The following is a 5,144-nucleotide window of genomic DNA, read 5'->3' as shown; positions in this document are numbered from 1 at the left end:
TGGATGAATAAATGCATTGTGACAATTGATGTAGTGAAATGCTGGTGTCACAGAAGCACATAAATAATTCCTTCAGAATAAGGCATTTGCTAGTGTGTCAGTTAGTCACCTGAGAAAAGCCATTGTAAGCCTTTGTTGAAGAAACTGAGAATACTTGGTCTTGAGATAAAAAAAATTCTCCAGGATGACCAGTGTTTGTGCTTCGAAGGATGGAAAGAGAGGTGTTGGGGAGAGATGCGGTTGGAAAGGTGGGCTGAACCCAGATCTTGAAGAGCCAAAGGTCATTCTAAAGAGTGTGGACTTTTAGGTAGAGGGGTGACAAGATTAGCTTTGCATTTCATAAGAATCAACCTGTTTATTACCACGGAGGATACCACTGTTACCAGAAAACTTATTTAAAGAAATAATGACCCAATGCTCTCTTTGGCAGCTCCTTTACTAAAATTGGAATAATACAGAGATTAGCATGGCCCCTGTACAAGGATGACATGCAAATTTGTGAAGAAATAACAACCCAAACTTCCCAAATTGGGGGAAGGTAGTGAACGTTCAGATTCATAAAGCAGAAAGAATATCAAAGAGGAAAAATCTAAATAAGTCTACATGAAGACACATTATAAGGTAGTTGACAAAAGTCAAACATAAAATGACTTTTGAAAATTGCAAAAGAAAATTTGTCACATGCAAGGAAGCCCTCATAAGACTATCTCCAGATTTCTTAGCAGAAATCTTGCAGGCCAGAGGGGAGTTGGGGGATGTGTTTAAAGTGCTGAAAGAAAAAAAAAACTACCGAACAAAAATACTATACATAGCTGAACAGTTCAAAAATGAAGGAGAGATAAAGACTTTCCCAAACAGAAACTAAGGGAGTTCATCCCCTATAATCTGTTTTATAAGAAATACTAAAAGGAGTTCTTCAAACTGAAATGAAAGGATGCTAAACAACACAAAAGTACATGAACCCTGGCAATGATAAATATATAAACAAATACAGAATACTGTAATGCTGTAATGGTGATATATGAATCACTATTAATTTTAATATAAAGATAAAAAACACATTAAGAATAACTATAACTATAAAATTTATTAACAAATTGACAATATAAAAAGATATAAACTGTGATACAAAAATACAGATTCAGAGGGGTACATGCACCCCAATATTTATAGCAACATTATCAACAATAGCCAAACAATGGAAAGAGCCCAAGTGTCCATTGATGGATGAATGGATAAAGAAGATGTGGTGTGTACACACACACACACACACACACACAATGGAATATTACTCAGCCATCAAAAAGAATGTAATCTTGCCATTTGCAATGACATGGTTGGAGGCAGAGTGTGTTACGTCAAGTGAAATAAGTTAGTTAGAGAAAGACAAATACCATATGATTTCACTCATGGATATTGGGAAACAAAACACATGAACATAGGGAAAGAATGGAAAAAAAAAGAGGGAAGCAAACCATAAGAGACTCTTAATGATAGAGAACAAACTGAGGGTTGATAGAGGGAGGTGCTGGGGAACGGGCTAAATGAGTAATGGGTATTAAGGAAGGCGCTTGTTATGATGAGCACTGGGTGTTATGTAAGTGATAAATCACTAAATTCTACTCCTGAAACCAATATCACACTATACGTTAACTAATTCGAATTTAAATAAAAATTTGGAAGGAAAAAAAAGATGTAAATTGTGACTTCAATAATATGAAGTGTGTTGGGCAGAAGTAAAAAGAATAGAGTTTTTATATGCTATTGAACTTAAGTTGTTATTGGCTTAAAATAAGCTGTTATAAGATGTTTTATGTAAGCCTCATGATTACTACAAAAAACCATACAGAATATATACAAAAGTAAAGAAATAAAAATATATGACCACAATAAATCAACAAAACACAAAGAAGGATAGCAAGAGAAGAAAAGATGAACGAAAGAACTACAAAACAGAAAACAATGCAATAGTAAGTTTTTCCCTAAGAATAATTACTTTAAAAGTAAATGGATTAAATTTCCTGATCAAAAGACATAGCACGGCTGATGGATAATAAAACAACACCCAACTTCATGTTGCTTATGAGGGACTTTCTTTTTTCTTTTTTTTTTTTTTTTTATAGTTTTTCATTTTATTATGTTATGTTAGTCACCATACAATACATCATTAGTTTTTGATGTAGTGATCCACGATCCATTGTTTTTGTATAACACCCAGTGCTCCATGCAGTACGTGTCCTCCTTAATACCCATCACTGGGCTAACCAATCCCCCCTCCCCTCTCCCCTCTAAAACCCTGTTTGTTTCTCAGGTCCATAGTCTCTCATGGTTCATCTCTCCCTCTAATTCCCCCCGCCCATTTTTCCCTTCCTTCTCCTAATGTCCTCCATGTTATTACTTATGTTCCACAAATAAGTGAAACCATATGATAATTGACTTTCTCTGCTTGACTTATTTCACTTAGCATAATCTCCTCCAGTCCCATCCATGTTGATGTAAAAGTTGGGTATTCATCTTTTCTGATGGCTGAGTAATATTCCATTGTATATATGGACCACATCTTCTTTATCCATTCATCTGTTGAAGGGCATCTGGGCTCTTTCCACAGTTTGGCTATTGCGGACATTGCTGCTATGAACATTGGGGTGCATATGGCCCTTCTTTTCACTACATCTGTGTCTTTGGGGTAAATACCCAGTAGTGCAATTGCTGGGTCATAGGGTAGCTCTATTTTTAAATTTTTTAGGAACCTCCACACTGTTTTCCAAAATGGCTGTACCAACTTGCATTCCCACCAACAGTGTAAGAGGGTTCCCCTTTCTCCACAACGTCTGCAACATTTGTTGTTTCTTTCCCTGTCCATTTTTGCCATTCTAACTGGTGTAAGGTGGTATCTCAGTGTGGTTTTGATTTGGATTTCCCTGATGGCTAATGATGATGAACACTTTTTCATGTGTCTGTTAGCCATTTGTATGTCTTCTTTGGAGAAGTGTCTGTTCATCTCTTCTGCCCACTTTTTGACTTATTTGTTTTTTGGGTGTTGAGTTTGAGAAGTTCTTTATAGATTTTGGATACCAGCCCTTTATCTGTAGTGTCATTTGCAAATATCTTCTCCCATTCTGTGGGTTGCCTCTTTGTTTTATTGACTGTTTCCTTTGCTGTGCAGAAGCTTTTTATCTTAATGAAGTCCCAAAAGTTCATTTTTGCTTTTGTTTCACTAGCTTTTGGAGATGTATCTTGAAAGAAGTTGTTGTGGGCGATGTCAAAGAGGTTACTGCCTATGTTCTCCTCGAGGATTTTGATGGATTCCTGTCTCACATTGAGGTCTTTCATCCACTTTGAGTTTATCTTTGTGAGTGGTGTTAGAGAATGGTTGAGTTTCATTCTTCTGCATGTGGCTGTCCAATTTTCCCAGCACCATTTATTGAAGAGACTGTCTTTTTTCCATTGCATGTTTTTTCCTGCTTTGTCAAAGATTATTTGACCATAGAGTTGAGGGTCCATATCTGGGTTCTCTATTCTGTTCCATTGGTCTTTATGTCTCTGTTTTTGTGCCAGTACCGTGCTGTCTTGGTGATCACTGATTTGTAATATAGCTTGAAATCAGGCAACGTGATGCCCCCAGCTTTGTTTTTCTTTTCCAACATCTCCTTGGCGATTCGGGGTCTTTTCTGATTCCATACAAATTTTAGGATTGTTTGTTCCAGCACTTTGAAAAATGTCATTGGAATTTTGATCGGGATGGCATTGAAGGATTGAAGGTATAGATTGCTCTGGGTAGCATAGACATTTTAACAATGTTTATTCTTCCGATCCATGAGCATGGAATATTTTTCCATCTTTTTGTGTCTTCTTCAATTTCTTTCATGAGTGTTTTGTAGTTCCTAGAGTATAGATCCTTTACCTCTTTGGTTAGGTTTATTCCGAGGTATCTTATGGTTTTTGGTGCTATTGTAAATGGAATCATTTCTTTAATTTCTCTTTCTACAGTTGTGTTGTTAGTGTATAAGAAAGCAACTGATTTCTGTGCATTGATTTTGTACCTCCTGCCACATTACTGAATTGCTGGATGAGTTCTAGTAATTTGGGGGTGGAGTCTTTTGGGTTTTCCACATAAAGTATCATGTCATCTGCGAAAAGAGAGAGTTTGACTTCCTCTTTGCCAATTTGAATACCTTTTAATTCTTTTTGTTGTCTGATTGCTGTTGCTAGGACTTCTAGTACTATGTTGAACAACAGTGGTGAGAGTGGGCACCCTTGATGTGTTCCTGATCTTAAGGGAAAGGCTCTCAGCTTTTCCCCATTGAGGATGATATTCACTGTGGGTTTTTCATAGATGGATTTTATGAGCTTGAGGAATGTTCCCTCTTTCCCTATACTCTGGAGAGTTTTAATCAGGAAAGGATGTTGTATTTTGTCAAATGCTTTTTCTGCATCAATTGAGAGGACCATATGGTTCTTCTCCCTCCTTTTATTAATGTGTTCTATCACATTGATTGAATTGAGAATGTTGAACCACCCTTGCATCCCGGGGATAAATCCCACTTGGTCGTGGTGGATGATCCTTTTAATGTATTGTTGGATCCTATTAGCTAGGATTTTGTTGAGGATTTTGGAATCCATATTCATCAGGGATATCGGTCTGAAATTCTCCTTTTTGGTGGGGTCTTTGCCTGGTTTGGGGATTAAGGTAATGCTAGCCTCATAGAATGAGTTTGGAAGTTTTCCTTCTGTTTCTATTTTTTGAAACAGCTTCAGTAGAATAGGTATTATTTCTTCTTTGAATGTTTGGTAGAATTCCCCAGGGAATCCATCAGGCCCTGGACTCTTGTTTTTTGGGAGGTTTTTGATCACTGCTTCAATCTCGTTACTGGTTATTGGCCTATTCAGGTTGTCAATTTCTTCCTGTTTCAGTCTTGGCAGCTTATAGGTTTCCAGGAAGGCCTCCATTTCATCCAGATTCCTCAGTTTATTGGCATATAGTTGTCGATAATAATTTCTAACAATTGTTTCTATTTCCTAGGTGTTAGTCGTGATCTCTCCCCTTTCATTCATAATTTTATTAATTTGGGTCCTTTCTGTCTTCTTTTGGATAAGTCCGGCCAGTGGTTTATCAATCTTATTAATTCTTTCAAAGAACGAAC

At 36.9% G+C, this 5,144-nt stretch overlaps 1 non-coding gene across 1 annotated transcript; it reads left to right on the top strand.

Moving 5' to 3' along the window:
- Window positions 1-416: 416 nt before the first annotated feature.
- On the top strand, window positions 417-518 carry LOC118015457. The gene has a single exon (XR_004680628.1). It is a non-coding gene; the product is annotated as a U6 spliceosomal RNA (small nuclear RNA).
- Window positions 519-5,144: the final 4,626 nt, after the last annotated feature.

This window comes from Mirounga leonina, unplaced genomic scaffold, assembly GCF_011800145.1.
Source record: "Mirounga leonina isolate KUSES-001 unplaced genomic scaffold, KU_Mleo_1.0 Mir_165, whole genome shotgun sequence".
In the NCBI taxonomy this organism is placed as follows: domain Eukaryota; kingdom Metazoa; phylum Chordata; class Mammalia; order Carnivora; family Phocidae; genus Mirounga; species Mirounga leonina.
Note: the sequence above shows the minus strand (reverse complement) of the source record. Positions and strands in the feature narration are given on the sequence as shown.